Here is a 24,240-nt window from a genome sequence, read left to right as displayed (position 1 = left end):
AAGTAGTAACTAGAATGGTCAAAGAAACAACTTACTTCCCAAACTGTGTGCATTTTCATTGAGATTTCCTTAGCTTCCCACTCCCACCCACCTTTCTCTATGAAAGTAAGAAGAATGTGGAAGAATGTGCCTTTACCACCTATTAATCCTTCATTAGAACTAAATATAAAGGTAAAAGTGCAGTCAGGAAATGCAAGACATTAAGGCTTAAAAATGTTGAAGGGCGGTTTTCCCCTTACTGAACTGATCCTTTAACACAAAATGATTGCTACTGTATACACATCAGGAAGCTCACTGGCAGACAGGAACTACACAAATTGCCAGTGAGGCCAAGGCACAATAAACTCATGTTTTTTTCTCAAAGGAAGTATGCATAGAGAAAACTTCCCATAGGAAGATGGAGTTGGTCACGTCCCCTGCTCACAAAATCTCTGACAGAAATCCCATGGAGTTTCAGAGGACCAAGCTTGCCTGTTCTTGGGCGAACTTGTCTTTGAGCTTCAATGAAATGTTATGTTCCAAACCATCTTCAGGAACTCAACAGCTTTTAGTATGTTCATGCTGCAAATTATGTAAGAATTATATCAACCAACTTTATAATGCATCTATATTACAATCAGAACAAGTGGTTCCTCTAATTCCTCTTAAAAGATTCAGTCTTGTAATGATAGCCATGTGACCAGATGGACTTTTGTATGGGAACTGCTGAGCCACGGCCTGAACCTCTGATTGATCACCTGAGGCGAGCCATGAGTCAGCCAGAGGAGCACAGGTGAAGGCAATTCAGCTGTGCTGCCGGAAGGGGTGAAGCCAGGCTGCACCCCTCCTAGACCTATTTAAGAGCTGGCTCCCAGTGGGGAAGGTTTTCTTCTGGAGATCACCTCTTTTGGTGTTTTGTGGTGAGCCCAGCTGAAGGGTAAGCTCTTCCATTTACTCTCCTTTTTGTTATTGTTGTCTACTTTGCCTAACTCTCTTGGTTATATTGTGATTATAACATCTTGATATCTATTAATTATGCAATTATATTGTGATATATCTTGATATCTATTGATTATACAACTTTGAACCCCGGCTTGTCCAGACTAGATGTTGCCATAGTCAATAGTGAATAGTCATAGTCATAGTGAATACCCACTATGCTCCTGTTATGAGTTCTCCTAAATCGTTAGAAGTTGACTTTGATAAAATTATTCCAAAGAAAAGTGTAGATCTCAATTGTAGTGAAGTATGATCCCAGGAAATTCATGTACAAGGTCATAGTGCTTTAATGACACTGATAATGCTTAAAGTTACCAAAAGCAAAAAATCTGAAAAAGAGTTGCGGATAGTCTCAAGCCAAGTATATGAAGACAAGATTCAAATAAAGGATATGGGAAATACAGAACATTACACAAATTCCCTCAGGTTTTCATCTATTTCTAGCTTTAGCATCATGGAATGCTACTTAGAAGCATGATTTTTTTTTTTGGTGAGGAAATAACTGTTTCTTTGGTTACTGTTCCTCTCCTATACTCCAAGACATACTTCTGTATCACTAAAATAACTGAAAAAGAGCACCAATTTTACTGAATGAAATATTATGAATAATAATTGTTTCTCATTTATACCTGCTGAGTAGAAATTATGAAAACAGAATGTTATTCAGTTGTTTGTTTGCTTGTTTGTTTGTTTTCCGTCCTCTAATTCCCTTACTCTGTCTCAGATGTCTGAAAAGTTTTGGCCTGGACATTGCTTAGACAGACTTAATCTTCTGTGAAGTGTGAATAGCCTTTGAAGCCACCAAATGGTAAGGCTTCCCAGGATGCTTCACTTAATTCTGTGTTGAAAGCATTACTAGTTTAGACTTCAGACAAAAGACACCCTCTGTAGAAATGTTTTGAAGAGAAAATAAATAAAAAAGTGGAAAGGAATGAAACAGGCAATTATTTGTAATTGAAAAAAGTATTGATTTTCCTTTTGATACATAGTCTAAATTATCCCTCAAGAAAAGTAGTAATGCATCTTTAAACAAATTTGTTGGTTGTAGCTGTAAGTAGGTGGCTTATTTAACTTCAGTGCTACCACACTTTTCTGTTTTTATTGGATACAAAGGTAAAATGTAAATGAGGGCATTGGAGAGGTGGTTGGATTCAGGATTCTGGAAGGTTCCAGGTCCTAGAGGGCTCAAGGACTTTCCATAAAGGTTACAGAATTAAAAAAAATAAAAATAAAAACAAACACAGATACAACAGAGAGAGAAAGGATAAGTAATTCCTGTTGCTACAGTGGAGCACACTATCTCTGGCATAATATATGATCTAAATGTTTACTCTTCAATGCATAAGGATCAAAAAACTTATCTATCCACCATTGTAGATCTCCCTTCATAGAAAATGTTCTGCACCAATGTTATTTTCATTTTTTCTCTCACTCCTCAGTTTGCAGGTCTGTGTCTCTCAGTACATTCTGTGTCCAAGGAGCAGCAGCCTGCTTTGCTTCACACCTCCAAGCTCAACCCTCAATTGGAAGCAATGTTTATGCTCCACTTAGAGACACATGCAATACAGTTTTCTACTTGAAGACATCTAGATTTCTGTCAGATCTGTAGACAAAGTCCTTCAAATCAAATCTGAAATTAAGTATCATAATAACAAAGCATGATCAGGATTTCAGACTTGTCTACCAACCATCTGCTTCTGCAGGTTTGTTTTTTTCTTGGCACTCCTCATAGTTCATGAACCAATGCTATGCATGAGGAAAGTCAGAGGCAGAATTACAGTGTGTTATGGTGTCAGAAAACTGAAAAATGGTTGTGATTTTCCAAAGTATAACCATGTGTCTGGCTAGCTAACTGGGCAGGTGGATGGCAGAAGAAAAACTCAGTGTTGTTCCATTGCCAGTGAAACTTATAAAAGTTTCTTCTGTGCCTTTGAGCCTCAAGTTCATAGTTAGTGATATTTGACAAGGTTCAAGTCACAGTAGAAGCTTAGACATAAGCAGGACATTCCAACATATTTTTGTACTCTTAGAGCTATCTCCTTCTACTTTTTTTCCTGAGTCTGTTCTCTGGATCCCAAGGATATAGATGCATTCACTCTTCGACCTGTCTTTTGTGGGAGGGCTGATGTGTCTTTCTTTTATCCAGTACATAAGTACGTAAGCTCTGCAGGGTATTCAAACTCTGTAGAGTATTTGTATCCCCAAAGATGTGAATTCAGTTTGGTTAAGATTAATGCATTCAGGAGTTTTTAGAGGAGGTCTGGTTGACATTCAACTCACTATGATCTTGTCCTCAGGAAAGTAACAAAAAAGCTGTAGTCTACATTTCTGGAAATGCTGTCTCTTGTATGTATGGTGCTATAGAAAGGTTTAATGCAAATATTATGACTTTACCAGTGGCTTTCAAGAAGAAAAGTAGCTATGCATGTGCACGTTTCTCTTTGAAATAATGTCTTTGTGTTAGGATTGCAGTCAGGTAGGAAAAAGTGAACTGAAGAAACACAGATGAGGTCACAAACACCTGTTCTGGGAGATGAGAAGCATATCACAAAGTGATATTGCTGATATTTCAGTGATGCCCCTGTATGATGTAACAAAATAAACACCTTGACAACAAGACACTTAAATTGTTTGAGAACTACAAGGCCAAAAAGAGGCTTTAGTGAGTCAATGTGTTGATAATGGCTCATAATGATTTGGAGTTCTTCTCCTATGAACATAGTAAACTTGTCACTGAAGAATGTTAACAGCAACTTCACACCACAACCCCCTACAAGAAGCAAGAGATTAGGCAAAATGTGCCTGTGGCATCCTTTCTGGCCTCATGTGGATCATGATGCTTATGTCAAGGCCATGCCAGGAGTTCAGAGAAGGTCACAGTTCACCCTGTGTTTCACTTTTCCTAACTATATCTAGCAGCCCTCAGTCACCAAGGAGGGTCTGACCCAGATTTTCTTTCTTTCTTCTTAGCTTCTTTTTTGTACCTACTGAGCATCTACTCCCCAGGCCACAACTTTCTGAGCCTCAGCATCTCCGTCTCATGTTCCAAAACAATCTTATTGCTTTCAGGTCTTTTCCTCCCTTTGATCTCTCCTTCTCTATGGGCATGTTACCCTTCTCGTTTTTTTTCTCCCTGATCCTCATTTCTCCCTTTCTGTAGATCCTCCAGGTTGATTTCATCCTTATTCCCATACTACTATTCCCTCATGCTTTCTTTTTATGTACTCTATATCCAGCTCTCCTTTCTTTAGTGACAATAGGGGGAGGGAAGAGGGGAGAAGGTCTGCAGCCTTTCCAAATGTTGTGTTGTTGTGAACACTTCCCTTATTGTGCCTGTCTAAAGTTTAGTTTATACAGGTGGCAGAATGAAATGCTCCATCTCATAATTAGTCCCACATGCACTGCAGGCAATTTATCATCAAAACAATCAGCAGTAACCCTTTGATTCAGTGAATACTGGGGATTATCAGAAAATTGAGCTGAGGGATAGGAAAAGAATATTATAGAGCACTTTGACTTTGTAAATTCTTTTTTTTCCCCACACAAATTTCATTTTTCCTGAAAAGTACTGACTTTGAATTTGCTCTATTGGACTATTTTGTATACTTAGTAAACTACTTCAATAACAGCAATCACCACAAACACTCTGTTATTTTCTGGGTAAGATGGTGTTCCCTTTCTGAACACTGCTACTACTTCTTTTGTCAAGAAAAATTGTTTTTTCCCTTTTGTGTGAGAAAATGTAAGTAGAAAAATGTACTCTCATTTATTCACATACACAGACACACACTTACACATTCAAGCATATACACTTTCCCATGCATTCACACACATGTGCATAGCCAAAGGTGTCAAAAGCCTCAGGCAAAAAGAGAATCCAAAAAGAGAATTCAAGACAATTCTTTCCATGGTAGCTAAGGATCATTATAGTATCATTTACTACCAATCCTCACTTCACCCCTGATCATTTTCATGGAGAATTCCAGAAATTAGCTAAAAACAGGATGCCACCTAGATCTTAGGAACTGCCAAAATCTAAACATCAAAGTAATCAGGGTACAGGGGAGAAATATGTATGCAGCTAAAGACAGCAGCAGTCTGTTGGTCCTGCATGAGGGCATTTCTACCACTACCCTATATTTAGGAAGTGAGCAGATGTCTTACATTCATCCAAGGCTGTTTAGGAATTAATCAGTGAAATGGTCTCACTTACCCTATATCATTATACCACAAACTAGAGGGAGTAGCTCCCAACATGGTCTTCCACAGTAAGAAACATATCAGGATCTCTGTCCAAGAGCACCTCATGAGGCTGAATGTATACCAGTCTATGGAGCAGACATGCATCACAGGGTCCTGCGGGAGCTGGCTGATGTGGTTGCTAAACCACTCTCCATCATATTTGAAAAGGCATGGCTGCCAGGTAAAGTCCTCAGTGAGTGGAAAAGGGAAATATCACTCCCATTTTCAAGAAAGAGTGAAAGGAAGACCCAGGGACCTACAGGTCAGTGAGCCTCACCTCTGTGCATGGGGATCATGGAACAAATACTTCTGGAAGAGATGTTAAAGCACACGAGATGAAGAGGTGATCCAAGACAGCAAGCATGGTTTCACAAAGAGCAGATTACCTGACCAGACTGGTGGCCTTCTATAATGGAGTCACAGCCCTGGTGGATAAAGGAAGGACCACCGATATCATTTATCTGGACTTGTGCAAGGCCACTGACATGGTCCTGAACCAGTCCTTATCTCTAAATTGAAGACATGTCAAATATTTTGAAGGCTGGACTAATTGGTGGATAAAGAATTGATTGGTGACTGTAGCCAGAGGGTTTTGGTCAATGGATCTATGTGCAGGTGGAGGCAGATCATGGGTGGTGTCCTGCAGGGTTCTATCTTGGGAATGGTTCTTTTCAACATCTTAATCAATGGCATAGACAGTGGGATTGAGTGTACTCAGTAAGTTTGCGGATGACACCAAACTGAGAGGTGCAGTTGACAGAATAGAAAACTTGAAATCTGGGCCCAAGTGAACCTAATGAGATTCAACAAGTCCAAGTACAAGGTGTTACACTTCAGCTGGGACAATCCCAGATACATCTACAGACTGGAAGAAAATCTAATTGAGAGCAGTCCTGCAGAATTTTTTATCTTGAACATGAGCCAGCAGTGTGTGCTTGCAGCCCAGAAAGCCAACAGTATCTTCAGTTTTCATCAAAAGAAGGGCGGCAGACAGCAGGGTGAGGGAGGGAATTGTCCCCCTCTAGTCTTCCCTAATAAGATCCCATCTAGAGGACTGCATCCAGGCATGGGGACTCCAGCACAAGAAAGATGTGCAGCTGCTGGAGTGAGTCCAGGGGAGGGGCATTTTAGGTTAGCTATTAGAAATAATTCTTTTACTCAGAGGATGGTAAAGTGCTGGAACAGTCTACCCAGAGAAGCTGTGGATACCCCATCTTTGAAGGCATTCAAGACTAGGTTGGACGGGGTCCTGGGAAGGCTGATCTGATGAAAGGTGCCTCTGTCCTTGGCAGGCGAGTTGGAACCAGATGTTCTGTAAGGTCCTTTCCAACTTTAGCCATTCTATAATTCTATGACTATGAATCTATGATTCTTGCAACATATCAATTTCAGAAATGAAGTAATGGGGAAAACAAAAATCAGTTCTCTTATAAGCTCCTGAAAAGTTCTCAGTGTTTCCTCCTCTGTGCTTCAGTAGCTGCAATTTTTTCTCACTGCACCTCCTTGCAGCTCTCCCTTGTACTGAGCCAATGCTATGAAGGCTCCCAAGCCAGAAGCTTTTAAGATTTTTCCACTGTATGTTACAAATTGATCATTACGGTCTATGAGTCAAACTGAGTTTACTTTTTAAACAAACAATATGTCAATAAGAAGAATGGACTAATGTTAACTTCTATTACCATAGACGTGCCTCGAGATGAAGAGTGTTTGATCTATTACTACTTCTTCAGGGCAACTTTCTTTAGCAAGAAAGGCTTGTATCACTGTGTTCTCTGTATCCTCTGTTTCTGTTCTGTCTATGTTCCTTTTGTTTTAGAGGCTTTTCAGATAAACTAATATAGTGATCAAAAGCAGTGAACTGAGTTCAGGCTGGGCTTAGATAATAAATCTAGAGTATCTTGGAAGTGAAATTACCCAGCTAGAATCTATCCTTTGAGGTTAAATTTCACAACAGGTAGGTAGGTGAAGGTTATGTTATTTTAGCCACAGTACAGCTTGACCTAAGTAATTATTTTAAAATATAGTAACATTTTATGTCTGCTTTGTTGAAAGTCAGCTGATTCTGTTTACACTCACCAGAAACTAATGTGCTCTCCATGTTCTGGTAATTAACACAAACAGACAAATACAAACAAAACACTCTGGTCAGTGAAAGTCATCTGTGCCAGTCAGGTTGTACTCATCCTGTGAAAGTCTTACATGCACTCAGATACGTGACATGGCAAACACAAAACCACACAAAAGGTGAATGCAAAATAACTCATTTCCATTTCATTAAATTCCTCTTTCAGAGTTGAACTGAAAATAACAATCTTTCCTTAACCAATAGCAGGTATAGAGCAGTGGTCATTGGCTGTACCTACACAAGAACACCAATACATCTAATTTCAACTTACAGCAAAATGCTGTTATCAATAATAATAATAATTGTCATGCCAATGCTTCAAAGGAGGAGAAGCTAAACATTACCCTTCTCTATCCTCTTACTTCCTTTGAAGTTCCTTTGAGTAGTCCCACTCTTGTGAATGTTAAAAGGTCGCTGAGCAATGTCTGCACTCCTCCTCACCTAGAGAGAAGCTAGGCAACCTCTTATGGACACTGGTAGTTCTCTCTGTTATGGCACAGAAATTGCTGTCTGTCACAGAGGTTTCTTACTCTATCATTTGGTGCAAGAATGGCCATTCTCCTAGGTTGGGTTGCCAGTATTCTGTAAGGCCACTCTAACGGGTCCTCTCCTAGTCAGACAGTAATGAACTGGAATGCATTCACTGAAGAATGTCTCATTGTTTATACCTTTGTAATCTCTCTGTAGTAAACTGCGCCTAAAGGACAGATGAATACAAAGGAAACCTGAAGAAGTCCCAGACTCCCAACTGCATCAAAGAGATCATGGAGACTGCAGAGGTGGGTGGCTCCCCTGCTGTTTTTGCACCAGCACTTGTGGGCTTTTAATATTGGAAGCAACATATTTCACCCATGTCATCACTTAACAATATAATATGACAGCATCTATAGAACCGATTAGCATAAATCAACATAATACCCACTTCGTAGCATTAATATTGAAAACTTTCATCTTCAAATAGTGGTGGAGGGGACAATATATGACAAATTGTAATGATTTTGCTGAAGTGTTCTCATACAACATAGTATGTATAGATAGTATATGCATGAATCTGTATACACATGCATATATACTTTAATACTGTGCAAAGTACTGTAGCTATGCCAATAGAATTATGCATTCCCCTAACAATAACAAGTCATTTTTTCTGTACTATTTTCTTAGACTTAAAGAAAAGACAAATTTCCAGGACGTACCATATGGAGAGGGGTGGAAAGAAAGGAGGATGTATTCATTTTGATTTCAAAGCACATCAGTATGTCTTTCAGTGCCCAAAGGGTCATCGTGCATAGAGTCACGTAAATAGAGGCTGCTTAAAAAAATAACTCGAGGTCACTCAGAGTCAGACCTCTAGGTTTGAATTACAGATAAACACATTTCAAAGAGCAAACTTTGGAAATAAGGTACAGGGGAGAACAACCTTACATGGCACTTCCATCAATTTTGATAAAGCAGTTTCAATTTTCAGTGTAATAATTCAAAGGTCTTGTGGCTTTCTGACAAGACTGAGCTCTCCTCCCCTCCTCCTCACTCTCTGTTCTTTTCTGTAGTGCTCTATTCATACTCCAACATTACTTGTTTGAAACATGAATGCTTTATCATATCTATCTGTATCTTCAAGAGCTCTTCCAAATTCTACACTTTACACAGAATTTTCAAAAACAAGAGATCTGCTTGGAGTTTAGATGGCAAGTTCATTTGGAGAAAGGAGGCAAAGTACAAATAAATAAAAAGTACTGTGCAGTGCATGACAGCAATCCTCCTGCATTAAGAGAAATACTTTGTACTCTCCAGCAGATGAGGCTGGGAAAATTCCTTCTTTTCTTCACGAATGAAAATGATAGAAAAATTTAAGAAGATTCTCAAGTGCAGTATCTTCTTCACTCTCCTTTCTACTTTCCCAAGAGGCTACCCATTGCCCAGCACCTGGGGAAGTAGAAAACTTACCTTCGGCCTTCCTTGCTATCATACGGCATAGTATCTCTGCACTCCCCCTTTTGATCACAACAATCTTTTTCTTTAAAAATGGTCATAACCTGGCTAGAGCATTGATTTGGTTCATTATAGTATTTATGAAATTATAAAAATTTAGTATGTTCATACCTAAAAGCATAGACAGGTTCTATTTATGTTGACCTAAAAGACTTCTGAGCTCACAGTTGCATCTCTTTCATAGTGTCGGCCTATTCCTGTTTTCTGGAAGCAGAATATGAACTCGCTGATTCCAAGAGCAAAACATGCACGTTTTCCTCTTTACCTGAAGGAATTCAAGTCCATTGCTTCCCACTGAACAGTGTCACTCCTTTCTTGCTGCTTCTCAGTGATCTCATTGGATTTCCAAGCTGATGAAAATAAGCAATGATGACATACCTCCACACACCACTGCAGTGATCTTTCCAAGCCATTTCAGCTACTATTTCAGCAAGCATTGAGAATGTGTAGTACTGTTCTGAAATGAGTCTCTGTTCACAAGCTTTCTTTGGACAATTTGGTGAAACCTGCCCTGAAAACACTGACAGTTTTGTCTGAGACCAGGAGGATTACGGTATATGTGGTACTCCAACAATAACACCAAACTGAGAAGTATTATTAAGGGCCAGTTTAACTTTTGAACATATCGTATAACACATTGCAAAAGTAGCACAAGGTCAAGGAAAACATTCATTATTTAATTTGACTTTGAGCCAGCGTGGGGGTGATGTTGAAGACCACACTTCTAACCTTGAATGGAACTTCGTTTATGCAGTTCTTCCAACTTCATCTAAACTTTCCATTCTCTTTACCTTTCTCTGTTTCTTTCTTAGCAAACACACTACTGTCTTGGAGGATCCTCCCTTCTCCCTTGCTTTCTTTCTTTGGCAGTCAGATGAGGAACACTCTTAAGTCCTTTGTAAACCACATTCTGAGTCCATTTCAGCTGCATCTAAGCAACTCCATGAAAGTGAAAGTAGCAGCAACAATATGTCAGAACCTGATCTTACAAATCAGTGTCACTGTCACCCGAACTCTTCCTTCCAAATAGCATTGCCCCTCCATTCTTGCTCAATAAAAATGTGATTTTACATCAAAGGTAACCACGACAGCATCATGACAGACATATTTGTTTAGTAGGTGGGTTAAAGCAGTTCTTCAGTTCTGAATGCCAATTAATGTTACTACCCACAGACTCTTAAAAAAATCACTATTTCAGTCATTAAAAAGGTACATCCGAATGCAAGATTTGCTAAGCCTGAGTGCATGTAATCAATAATTTACATATTACTGGATAACAAGTAAAGAAAACAAAGATAAGAGCTTCAGTTTCAGGATACATGTAGCTGTCCTATGAAAGTAAATATATTAAACATTGCTCCTATATTTTATGTCTCTGTATAAGTATCAGAATAGGTTTATATGTTGAAAATAGAATGTGCCAATTCTAAAATCTCCAGTCAAGACACTTCAAGTTATCCAGATTAATCTCCCAGCTAACAGCATTCTGCAGACAATTGCTCTCCAGCTCAAATCTTTCCAGTGATTATGGTAAAAAATCATCCAGGATATGCAGGCCTGCCAAAACAAAAGGCAAAACAAAATAAACAGAGAATAGAGGCAAGGGGACTCATCATAGGAAGTAGGTGCGAATGGCCTCTGTTGTAGATTAAAGAGAATTTAGATGAAGTAATTTACCTTTTTGGAGTATCCTGGGGTTGGGTTCTTATTCTGCTTTCCTTGGTACTTTGGGCATCTGTTTCCCTACTTTTACCTGAACAACATTCTTAGCAGAAGATCTTGGATCTCTCTCCTTTCTGGATAAAAAGGTCGGTATGAAGAAAGGTAGTTTTGCATTCTGTGTTGAAAAGATCACATACCTTTGACACCAGAGGTTAGATTGCATTCAAAGAGGGGCCTCATTGGAAAACCAGATAAAAAAAGCAAAGTCTTCACAAGGCTTGAAGTACACTTGAACTGAAAATTCTTGACGGATCTTTACCAGTACCAAAACCACTGCCACTTGGCAGTGTGATCCACTCATTGGCCTCCTCCCAGCCATAGTAAACTGGAGTTTCTGTAACCCCAACGACCGAATGGAACTCAAAAGTGGTTTTATTAAGCATTTATGTGAAATGCTCTGTGACTTTCCTCAGGCTCCCCCTTAAGACCAAGAGGAAGCTGGGGTTCCAGTTTTTTTTCCAGAACTTTTTTTTTTTTCCCCATAAAATCTGGTAGTGATAAAAACTTAGTGGAAAAGGAGTGAAAGGAACCGAGGAGCTTCTCCTCTTTCCTGCCTTGCACCTTGGTAACGATTTTCTTTGAGGTGTGTTTCTTGGACAATACGCAAAGCAAGTCTGAATTAGCCTTTACAGCCTTATTCTTCTGTTGTCCAGAAATCATTTTCTTTCAAGCAATTTTACACAGATGGCGTAAATAAAACCGTGGCAGAATTTTATGAGCTTCAGTGGATCCATGCTTTCATTCAAAACAATGTACACCCCAATCCAAAAAGCTTCTGATCCTGAAGGACAAGACCAGTACAAATCATAAACAATGAAAATTCCTAGAGTCCTTCTTAATAGCACCCCGACACTCCATGATAAAGCAAAGCCAAATGTGCATCCAGAGGTAATTTAGCTGAAGAGATCATCTTTTAATTTTCCCAACAGTTTTGAAACTTCTGTTTCAAATGACAGCATAACAAAGATCACCTGTGCATCACCTGTGTGAGTCTATTTTTGGATTGGTTCTTTCACGTGAGGAATTCAAATGTTTTTTAACCTCCATAGATGCTGTCTGGCACAATGGGAATATAGAATATGAGAGCTCTGTATGATGGAGGTGCAATGTAACTAAGGGAGAGGTAGCTGATCTGAGTAAGAATCAGGTCACCTCTTAGGGACCCTCTGTAGGGCACACTGACTCACTGCCAGGCTGCAGTGCCAAGCACTGTAGTTATTCCAGGGGAGACTCCTGAATAGCTTTTACCCAAACCTAAGCTAAGAAAAAGAGCAACAGAGAAAAACAATAGAATAAAAAAATAGGCAATGGTTTCCTTTAGACACTTCAGAGTGAATGCTTCTACTGATTGTCCCGTTGCGGTCTACGTTGCCTTGCTCTTTTTTTTTTCTTTCTTTCTTTTTTTAATGTTTCCAACGCTCCTTCTGCCTGGAGATTTATTTAAGGTTGTTGGCTTGGAGCCCCTGGGTGGATTCCCAGTCCCCTGGGTGGATTCCCGGTCCTTTTGCATCTCTTTATTACCAAGAGTGGCCTGCTGTCTTGCCAGGCCCTTAAAGTGTCCATCTGCCCTGTTACTGTTGGCCACATTGGATGCTAATAATTCAGCCCCCCAAAATTATCCGGGCTTATGTCCCACTCCTAAATTCTAGCAAAAGCTGTCCTCTTTACAGAGAAAGAAAAATACCTCTTTTAAACCCTAAGTTGTCCCTCCATAACATTTATACACAGAGTGCATTACTGCTATTATATTCTGAAATAGTTATTTCACAAAAAAAAATACATATATATCTTTTTTATAAGTGCTTTACTCCCCACTTATTTTTTCCCCCTTTATGCTGCATATACCAACAGGGGCCAACTTTATTTCAGTGCTGACTTGGATTTTGATGAATATGCTTCTGTTTCATTTATTCTTTATTTGTGCAAAAGCTAGACAGTATTTTTTATATTGTTTCACACTTCCTTTTTGATTAAACTGTTATATTTGATTTTCCAGATATAAAGCAGAGCAGAGATATAGAGAGAAAAAAAAAAAAAAACACAACAAACATCATCTTTGATTCTCTACTGATTCACACACAGCTCTGTAGGCTTTGACCCAGAAGCCCACCTAGCACTGGAAATAAGTGTTCGAAATGAGCCAGCAGAGAGCAAGCTGTTCAGGATGTGACTACCAAGGCACTAACCATGGGAGAATAAGAAGTCATTTTTCACCTAAAATTAACAAAACTACTCAAACTAAAACACTATAACTTCTAACTTAGTAACAGACAACTCAAGTCAGTCCTTTGAAATTTAAATGATAGAAACAGAGATATCAAAGACCGTTGAAACTTAACTGTCATTATTTGGCATAGAAAAAAGAACTCCACTCCATACCATTAGGGTGGATAGGCTGTATACCTGCTCTTTTCACTGTACATGTATTTCTTTTTGGCTGGGGATTTCTCATTCTTTGTTTCTGGTTAGATGGCAAATATTGCCACCTGTGATACTTAGGGTGTGTAGGTAAAAACCACCCTTCTTGCTGTGTGCCTATAACAGCTATGTAGCAGTAAATTTGGTGTATGGGTTCACCAGTGCCATTTGAAATACACATTTCAGTGAAGGAAATTCACGTTTCACGAGGGAAAGAAATTTACTGTTGCTTATTTGAGCAAGTCCATGGGATGTGGTTGAAACACCCAGGGAAAGAGAACCAGGCAACCTTGAAAAGTGAACACAGTCCTACAGCCCTTCACCCACATCCATCCACTCCAGCCTGTACCCTCTGCAGTGAGGGGGGATGGCTTTGGCAGGCTGCTAGTACTCAGAATGCTAACTTTCAGTTAGAAAGCAAAAACATAAATTCTTGCAGAATGGCCAGAGGAAAAGAAAAAGCAGACAGTGAATGTTGGTTTTTGTTTTTGTTTTTGTTTTTTTTTCTAGAGCAGAAAGCTTTAGGCCAGGTCAGCTGGTCACAGCATGTTCTTAACTACAGCAGCTCTCCCCTCTCTTTGCCTGCATCGATCCAGAAAGGAGCCCCACTGCCATTCAGACCACAGAAGAGGTGAGATGAACAGGGCCACTCGTTTGCAGGGTGGCTGCCTCAAGCACAAAATGGGACCCCAGTTTGCTCCATATTGCAGACACAGCCAAGGCACAGCCATGGGCTCTTTGCTGCTGGAGCGCCTCAATGGGAGCTATGCTGAGCATGAGCCAGGAGGCAGAGGTTGTGCCCTGAAGATCTCTGTGTAACCCGGAGAGTTGTAGCAAAGTGCAGAAATCATGGCTAAGAAGGAGGTAGAGAAATCCTTGCAGCCCCAGAGAAGCACAGGAGCCAGCAACAAAGCTCAGTCTCCCTCAACTACCCCTTACAATGTCAGTTTCTATCACTTTTAAGCTAATTCTGCCTTTTTGAAGAACCAGAAGTGGCATTTGTGCCTTGGATGATCCTGTGAAAGGCCTCCAGGCTGTGAAGCTATCAGCTATCATCAATTATGTTTATTTCCCTTCAGCTCCCTCACAGTTCCCGTGTCCTAGGGCCACCAGCCTGCTCACTTTGCAGACAAACAGCCTAAACTGTGCCACTCAGCTGCCTGCTGGTGGGGCAGCCTGCCACTCAGACAGAGCAGTCACCAGGACCTTACAATAGGAAGCAATGGCCAATTTATTTATTTGCTCAATAAGAGAACAGAGCAGTAGACAAAGTGCAGAACTGGAGTGGAGAAGGCCAAGTATCCTCTCATGCTCCAGTGTGCTCCAGACCAGATTTCTATTTTCTGGCCCCCAATGGATAGTTCACCGGCAAATGGCTGTTAACAGACATATGTGCATTGCCCCAGTGCTCCTGCAGAATTAGCAAACAGAACAACTCTGATGTTAATAATGCTGCTGCTGCTATGTCTGAACACTGTTTTGGCAAGGCATCATCTCCTTTTTGGTGGATGGGATTTCAGCTTGCAAATGTAGGAATAACTGAAATGTGTATTTCCAAGATTAGTGTAGACAGAGTGGGGGTTTCTCTGAGACTGCCACTAAACACTGAGGCAGTCAATAGCAAGACATTCTTGAACAGTGATTTCTAGGAATCTGATTTCACCCATAGATTCATAGGAAGATCTAATGCTACCATGGGGACAATAAAGCATTTACAACCTGTCTTGTAAGCCTACAAGACAGTTGTAGATTAAGTCATGAAGAAGTCAGCTATCCAGCCACTGTGTGCAGCTTTCTAAAAGGCAGTGACATGCATTTAGTGGTCATTCAAAAATGGAAAAGTCAAGAGAAAACATTTTTGCACTAGCTTTCATGGCTATTGCTAACCACTTTCCTTGTGAAGGGAGCAGTGTTTATGGGACAAGTGTGTGGAAAAGAAGGTTTAAATAGCAGTGTCAAAGGGTAATTGGCACAAAAGAGATTTCTACATTTGGAACAAGAGGAATTAAGTTTTCTTAAGCACGTTGGGACCACAGAGGGCTTGTTGTTGATAGACCCACAAGTAGTAATATTACCAGGTTCACACTGAAGGTCAGAGCATGCAGTGAGACAACAGTTCCTTAGTGCAATGAGAGCAGGGTCATGACTCCTGCGTGCAACTGATTGATCCTCAGAGTTCAGGTCTGTGAGACACATGGGGGAAAAAGTGTGTAATTCACAGCATTCATTTACACTTGGCTTTGAAAGGTTTCTATTGAGGCAATTATCACCTTGGATTTTTTTGTTTTTAGTTACTGTTTGAAAGACAGTGGAAGGACTTGAAATTATGCACGTTCCTCAGGATTTTATCAGCAGAAAGCGTTAGTGCACAGGTAACATGCAAGGGAAGATTTTGAAGCTGTTGGTAGCTTTCCTCCTCAAGGGCTTGTGACTGTAGACTGGTCTCCAGTTTCCATTCAGCAGGACAGTCTCCATCAATCATTGCCTCCTTATTTCAGGAGGAATAATCCATTGCTCCTTTAGAGGTTAATTTGTATTTCTGGGGACAATGGAAGACATTCCAATTCAGGGTTTTAGAAGGAGCCTATTGATCCCACACACAACCTTAAATAAGCCTACTTTGCTTGCTGGAAATGTTTTAGAAGATCAGTGGAAGTCATTCTGGATCTTACGAGATCCCTGATCCAATTTAGGTTGTGCTTAGAAATGTCCTAAGCACATTCTTCTGGATTCCTGACCAGAATTACAAAACAGGAAGAAACTTCTCTGTAAATTCTGAATAAGCACAGAGGCAGGGCCATGGGAGTTTGGCCAGTGGTAAGTGAATACAGCAATCAATAAAGCTCATAGTTACATACTTTCCTCCCAAGCCTCATTGCCTGGATTCAGGGAGCTTCCTACAAAACTGCACACAGACTGGACTGCTATGATCAATACTGGATGGTGGAAAAATACAACAGTGTTAATGCAGCTGGCCCCTTTGCAGTCAACAGAAGTTCTGTCATTAACTTCATTGTAGCCGGGATTTCACCTAATGCATGCTTTCCAAATCTAATATCTGTGATCCCGAGCACATTACTAAATTGCCAATGGGATCTGCCAACCATCACAGCCTCTGATTTGTCAAGTACTCTATTTGTATTCACCACATCTCTGTCGTGTAAAGGATTCCAGTAATAAGCTATTAAAGACATTTAATGTTACCAATTTAAAACTGAAAAACACAAACTACTGAGGTGGTGAAGTTGCCAGAAGAGACATCAGGCCCTATGTTAGAATATCTGATTCATCAGCTCCTATATGTGCAAAGCCTGCAGATTGGATAATTATAGCTACACCACTGAATAGTGTGTTTATTAGACCCAAATTTGGTGCAGTAATGGAAGCAGAATAGAGGCTGAAGTATCAGAAATGTTCACAGAGAGATTGCTGTGGTACAAAGGGCTGGTAAACATGGACAAATAAGGAGGGTTTACTCAAGCACATTTTTTTATGAAGAGTGAACCAATTTTCAATGCTGCCTGCTTAATACGTGTGGTGCAAGGCAGGACAGTAACATTACACAGCAACCAAGGCACAGAAAAGAACTCTGTTGTATTATATTGTACTTATTACATAGCAGATGTCAAAATCACAGCTCAGCTCTTAATCAGGACAGTTTTCTGGTAGTCCCACTGGAGCAAGACTTAATTAAAAAAAAAAAAAATTAAAAAAAATCTCAAATGCCACCTGTCTTTGCCAAGTCATCAGCAAATACAAATAAGAAAATACAAGTCATGGAGAAAATACAAATAGCTAGATTGTTAGTCTGATTTAGTATCAATTGTCTATGTTTTGTATGCACATAGAGAAACAAGTTACAGATGTTTAAAAATTATGACAAACCAGATAAAGACAAACACTTGAAGAGGATGCAGTGAACTGTCTTTCAGTTATATATCTGTTGTGGGACAGCTGGAGTATATGGGGTGAAAGTACATGGTGGGAAAAGGTAACGGTCCCACTTGGCCCATACATGGACAAAGCAGCTAATAATTGTTAAACAAATGCATTGTGAGAAACATAAACAGACAACAGCCCAAAAGGCAGGGGAAAAAGTCAAAGTGCCAAAGTAGTCAAAATAATGAAGATTTTCCGAATAGAACTTGACACTGCTGAAATTTATCCCCTTTTCCAGTTTGTGCAGTTTCACACAAGCATTGATATGTAACAAGCTCAAATGGGGGTTTGGTGCAGCCCACGTGTTTGGTGCCATCAGACATCTCTTGCTGTCTCACTGGTTTCTCACTGTCTCTCACTCTCAGCTCAGGTCAAGACTTCAAGTAGCCTTGCACATATGCCTGATTGTTCCTTGACAGCTCTGACAATAATTTTGTTTTGGTTTATTTTTTGGTTAAATATTTTTTGAATTCTCTGCAAAATGAAAGGCAAAGGCAAGCATTGCTTTGTGTCAGATTCTGTCTGCTGTGACTTGAAACATCCATCTTCTCTGGGAGGTTTTTCTACATATCTTTTTTCTTCTTTCTTTTTTTTTTTTTTTAATGAAATACATTTTTGGAGAAAAGCATCCACTTAAGCAACACTGAGACACTTTAATTTAGATTGGGATCAGAGGACTCAAGGGGTACCTTCAGTCTATTATTCTGTAATTCAAAATGTCAAAAAAATCTTTCAGAAGTCATTCAAACCAATCCGATGAATTGATAGAAATGCATCACTTTTCCCGTTTAACTAAATCTGTATTTTTCAGGGTGAAAAATTGGCTGCAACTTTTTCATCCAGCTCTAATTGGAGCATTTCTCTAAAAATATTCATAGAACTACCCTTTTCATTTTGTCCCTTCAGGAAATAACTTGTTTGCAAGTCAATTTATCAAAATTACACTTTCCAATATAGAAAATGATAAGATATTTCAGATCCCTCTCGTGAACCATTTCTAACAGCAATGGGATTATGAAGAGAATACAAGGAAGAAAATATTACAATACATGCTAGATCTTTTTTTAAGCCTTGAGAAGCACATTCTTTAGCAAGGCTTTGTTTTCATCACCAAATTTATCTGATTTTTCTTGCTAGGAGTCATACAAGTTCAGATAAACTTCAAGAAGTATCTTATGTCACATTGTTTAACTACATAAGGCTCATTTAACAAAATGGAAAGGACATCCAAAAACTATTAACACTCAATAATATATCACCGTTACACGTTTTAAAAAGATTTTTTCGTGTTAGGAAGAAAAAAAGATCTGGTTGCATTTAATACTGTATATATTTTACCTCTCGATAGATCATCACCTTTTAATCATGTCTCCTCGGAAGTCAGAAATTCAAGTATTTTGCCCCAAATATTGACACCTTTCATTCAATAACAATATGTATACTTGGAGTTATGAGGCAATGAAGCCAACACAGAATCTTTTGTTTATTTAATTGTTTAATGTTTGGACAAGTGCTTTGCAAGCATAATATGCTATTATTTTTAGTACTACTTGCACATACAGCTTTATCAGCAAGATATGAATAAAACGCTCTCAGCTTTGCAAGCAATTTTCTTGATTAATTTCTTTGTATAAAGCAGCAGAGGGAGCTCATACATTATTTTTGGTGTATCACACAAAAATGATGAATTACACGCGCACACACATGTGCACACGCACACATGTCTACATGACAGAGATCCATATACATGTGCACATACAGTCTGCTCTGGGACGAGCTGTGCAGCTATGGTGGCTGTGCCTGCATTAGTTGTAGAGACCAATAGGAGCAGGAATGTACAGCAAAACAGCTGGGACTGGCTCTGCACATCTCCAGCACCTGCATTACGGGACTGGCTGCAGCCTGGCTCCTGAGCCAGGTGTCCCCTATGGGGTTCTATGCATTCAGCAGGCTCCTGGAGGTCAGGGCTTCATTCAGCTCAGTTTTACCCAGGAGAAACCTGGCCAGAGAGGCCTTATACTGTTCTGGGACATGTAGATAGTACTGGGGATGAGGAAGAGTACATTTCATCCAAATCTCATCATCACCACAAAAGCCATCTCAGGAAATTCTAGGTATCCTACCATAGTCAAATGTATTCTTCCCAAGTGGCAGTTGAGGTACCTACATACTTTATGAATTTTTTCTCTATTCTCTGTCATTATTGCAGTAGGTATGTGATGCTGTAGACACACTAAGACATGTGTAGAAGTCACCTTTAGGGCTGGACAAATTTCCTAAGTCTATTTGCTTGTTGCTGGTTGAACTTAGGGGAACATAGGCCCCATTTTGTCTTCCTGAGATCTGACATGTAAGGAAGCTCTGATAGACTGGTACTTAGCAACACCTGGCACTCCCTCAAGAGCATGACTATACTTCCCATCAGTATGTTTGGCCAACATGACTAGCATTCATGGTTTGTTTTCACTGTTTGCTCCTGTGAAAGTCCAGGTGCATGATGTGGGAACTGCACGTTGGCAGAGTAAATCCATAAGAAAGGGATGAGTTCGATGGGCTGTCGCTTATCTGCCTGTGAGCATCAGTGAGACACAAACCTGGAAACAGTGTGTAAACTGGCCTGCTGGTGCGTTTTGCTTCCAGTCTGGGTGGAGATACTGGAAACTTTGCACTGTGGCTTGATATTTTCGCTGCCAGACCTTGAAGGAGCAGATATGAGTATGGCAATAAAGGGACTGAGATCACAACAGAGGTGGAAGGAGAAAGTGATGGAGTGGTGGGAGCAGGGAGATGAGACACAAAGATGTGCAAAATCTTTGTGGTTTTAAAAAAATAATCCCTCTTCAGTGTGGGAATTGGGGTAAAAGGAATAGACTTTGGCAAAACGACTTGTTATATCCAAACAAGCTGTCCAAATCTGAGTAAAAAGCCCCATAAACCATAGCTGTGAGAGAGGGAAAGCCACATTGTTTTTATTTGTCTGTAGAGCAATATGTGTCACCATATAAATAGTAACTAATAATAATAACATGTGCTGCAGCACTTCTATGATATTTTTCAGTAATTACTGTTGTTGTAAAGGAGTTTAGTATGAAGTAAAACATCTCTATGAGAAAAAAAATTGGTACCTCTTTCCCTCTGATATTTGTGTAACTGAATTAAAATATGCAGATATGTTGAATTAAAATGATGTTTTTCCTATTTCAAGCCTAAAATTTCAAGCTGAATACCTTGAAAAATCTCTCCGCTACATTGTTCTCTCATACGTTATGAGGATTTTTATTTCCTTTTAGCAGCAGTAAATCGTCAAATGAAAGAGGCTTATATTGCACATACCATTGCGAGACATGCTCAAGATGTAACATCAGAATGAACTATTTTTTAACCTAATATACAACAATTTAGCAGCATTAGAAGAACATAAAATAGATAAAAGTATAGCTTTTACAGCCATTCATCAATGGCCTTTTTTTGAAGAGTGCAGATACCTCCTCAGGCTAAGCATACATCTCTCTATTTCACATAAATACACAAAGTGACAGGGCTTCCAGTCAAAATAAACATTTGCTCGGTGTATACCTGATTTCCACCCGTTTCGTTCAACAGGAAAGATACTGAGGTTAACAAACACCCTAATCTCTCATCTACTCTAGGGATGAGGACACACCACATCCACCAACTTGTGATTGAGTGTGTTTGCAGTTCGCTTTCTATGTGGATGTTCATGCGTTTGTATCGGTACTATTTAAAAGACAAACAAACAAACAAGCCTTAAGCCAAAATCACTTTCAGTTTTTAGAAACTGAGAATGGCTCAAGGCAGAGAAGACAAAGTCTCAGGTTTGGTAACAGAACAAGAAGCAAGAAGGATTGCTGGAGAGAGCATCGCTTGGGGGAAAATGCAGCACAAGGTGAGATGTAGATGGTATCACTGCTCAAGAAAAGATCTTACACATAATATCGAACAACAGAAAGCAGCTACAACTCAGGACTAAGATATCCCAATGCTTTCAAGAGTACGAGGAATGTAAATTTCTTCAGAGTTGAGGAAATCATTATACCAGAAAGTATAAGCACCAATTTACTGTGTTTGTGGCTCTATGTTACCTCATGCCCTCATACTCTCATGGAAAGAAATACAGTCTTGCTGCTCCTCCAGCAGCTCAAGAGCTGGAAGGGAAAGGGGAGCTGAATGCAGATCCCTTAAAACCTGGGGCCAAGCTCACCGAATATCACTGCACCCATTCCACTATGGATGACTTCCCTACTGAATGCATGTTAGAGGATCCACTTTTGAATCCCATGCCTGGCTTGCCAAGCACATAGTCTGAAGCTTGCCATGTAAAATAGACTGAATAAAATGTGGTGATCTCACATTAGGATTTCATGCCACTTTACTAAAGAAAAAGCAGTTTGTGGTATTTTAACAGTCATGATGTTAGTCAAACTTGATTAACAGATTATATTCCACTGACATCACTTCTCTATTCTATTTACAATCTAAATAGCCCAGCCACTCAATTGATAAATGCTCATTTTCTTCCATCTCAATTAACTAAATATTCTTTTACTTAAACAAGCCCTCATTTTTCCATAGACGCAGTAATAGATCCATTAACGGGGTCTATCTGAGACCAGGGATCTTTTATTTATGAGGACAAGTCCAAACGGCTACTATTTTTTAATGTTTTTATTTTCCTTGATACTGTACACCGTGTAATGGCTTTGGTCCAAACAGCAATCACACAATGGGTGCCTTTCCTTCTTTCTTGACCTATCACACTCCACATGATTTAATCCATTGTTTTGGATGTTGCTGATGATTTATTGTACGAAAAATGTAAATGATCTGGATGGCAGATGTTTTATATTTTCTGACCATTCATTTTCAGTGGGAATGTAATTAAAATTTATGAAGTGTATCTGCTGAATTGCATTGGCAATTGATGATCTCCTCCAGTGCTGTCTGTCTAGAGATGATGAGTGATTGTGGACAGTGAGATGTGTTGACAAGGGCAGAAACAGACGTGATGTTACTGTCATGAGAGAGGCTACCTGCAAAAAGGCTGCTGCTTTTTTTCTTCCTTTTTTCCCACAGGAAGAAGGTGGCAACCAGAGCTGTCTTTCTTCTTGCGAGACAGAGTACAAAGCCTCTGTGTACTCCTGAAAGCTGTCAGTCTTCACAAGTGCAATCTTTGTCTCTCAGTCATGGGCATCTGGAAGCCATGATATCTCTTACAACAACCCATGTCAAGGATATTAATTAAATTCCCGATGGCCACCCGGAGAAGCTAATGAGTGTAAATTTCACAACAGCCCAACTCATAAGGCAGCACACTTAACCTTTTCAGCGTTTATATCCTTCCTTCAGGAGGGAAGCAGAGTGCTTGAGCTGTTTGCCGAGGGAGTGTGGTAAGGAGGAGCAGAGAAGGGACGAAGCACTCTCTTTGCCTCTGAGACAGAAATGGTTTGGGACCAGATCTGCTGCTCTTGGAGAGCCTAAAAGCCCAAAACAGAGGTGGAAGGGTTGTCTGCAGAATTGAGATCCCAGGGAGCCCTTACCATTGTGAGTAGGAGTGCAGTTCCCCACCGCAGCCTCTTCCAGATCCAGGTCTGGCAGCCCTGCTTTTAACCCTACATAAGTGTACATCTGTAACTGGACTTTTCTCTGCTCTTGACGTAGCCCATTTCTTATGTTTCTGAGTGCTGTGGAGGAGAGAATATGTAATTACTACCATCCTCCTGTATAGCTCCCTCTCCAATAAATGTACAAGCAGCCTGGATTAGCACATCGTGAATATTGTAAGTGACGTAGGACTAACAATCAGAATCAGGGAGTTTCTGACACCCATCCTTACCATCAGAGCTTTTGATCACTTGAAATGTTTAAAGTGCTTTTCTAATCCACAAACCTCAATTAGTATACCTAGGGTTAGACACTAATAAAAATGCCTTTGCTCATATCATATGGCCACCTCATTACCAGAGGATGGTAAATGAAGATTTTATTCCAGAAGCTAACCCCAAAGGTAGTTTGTCACAGACACCTCAGTCCCAGTCCCATTGCGGTTACTGACACCATTCCAATGAGCTTTGCCTGGAAAGACAGGGTCCATAATGAAGGTGATGGTAGCTATCAGTTGATGAGCCCTTCTCTCACCGAAACCAGTAGGCATTTAACCATTAATTTCAACAGCAAGCATTACAAGCTCAAGAACTAATCCAAGCTTCAGGCCTGGTGGTGGCTGTGACATTTGGAAGTGTGTGATTCAAACCAGACAAGGGATTGAAATGGCAGGTGCAGCAGATGGTCAAGATCCTGTTACACAAAGGCATTTTGATTCATCATCGTATCCCCCAGCTCCACTGCTTCTGCATGTCTCCAAACTGTGATGGGGAACTGCAGCAGGAGAGGAAAAAGAATGGGGTAAGAATGAGGATGCAAGGCCTGGGTTCAGCAGGTATTAGAGAAAAACAAGGAAGGAGACAGATTGTCTAAGCAGATCCTATCCTACAAGTTTTAATAAATATGGTAGAGCTCTGGGAGTCAGGCAAAGTTATATTCATCTTTTGATTTCGTTTCTGTCTTCTCAAGTGCCTCAGTTTCCCTAACCATAATCTTAGGTTACATGCCTTACCTGGTTTTGCATGCCAAAACTTCATTCGTTAATACTGATGTCAAAAAGGGCATTCAGCACCTCACAGGAGGCCCAGTGCACCTGCATTAGTTAGCCATAAATCATGGGAAACAAGACTTTGAAGTGCCAGAGAGATTTAATGTAGGATGCAGAACAGAAGGGGAATGTGATGAACTGAGCCCCAAGCCCC

The 24,240-nt window shown here is 40.0% G+C and overlaps 1 long non-coding RNA gene across 1 annotated transcript in view; it reads right to left on the bottom strand.

The window, feature by feature from the left end:
* Positions 1 to 9,495: 9,495 nt before the first annotated feature.
* Positions 9,496 to 24,240, bottom strand: part of LOC122155235 — a 63,958-nt gene continuing 49,213 nt past the window's right edge. Inside the window, exon 4 of the long non-coding RNA XR_006167187.1 lies at positions 9,496 to 10,894. This is a non-coding gene — a long non-coding RNA (uncharacterized LOC122155235). The remainder of the gene's footprint in view (positions 10,895 to 24,240) is intronic.

The sequence above is a fragment of the Centrocercus urophasianus genome, unplaced genomic scaffold (genome assembly GCF_019232065.1).
Source record: "Centrocercus urophasianus isolate 14NV4802_14NV808 unplaced genomic scaffold, USGS_Curo_1.0 seq_11, whole genome shotgun sequence".
In the NCBI taxonomy this organism is placed as follows: domain Eukaryota; kingdom Metazoa; phylum Chordata; class Aves; order Galliformes; family Phasianidae; genus Centrocercus; species Centrocercus urophasianus.
Note: the sequence above shows the minus strand (reverse complement) of the source record. Positions and strands in the feature narration are given on the sequence as shown.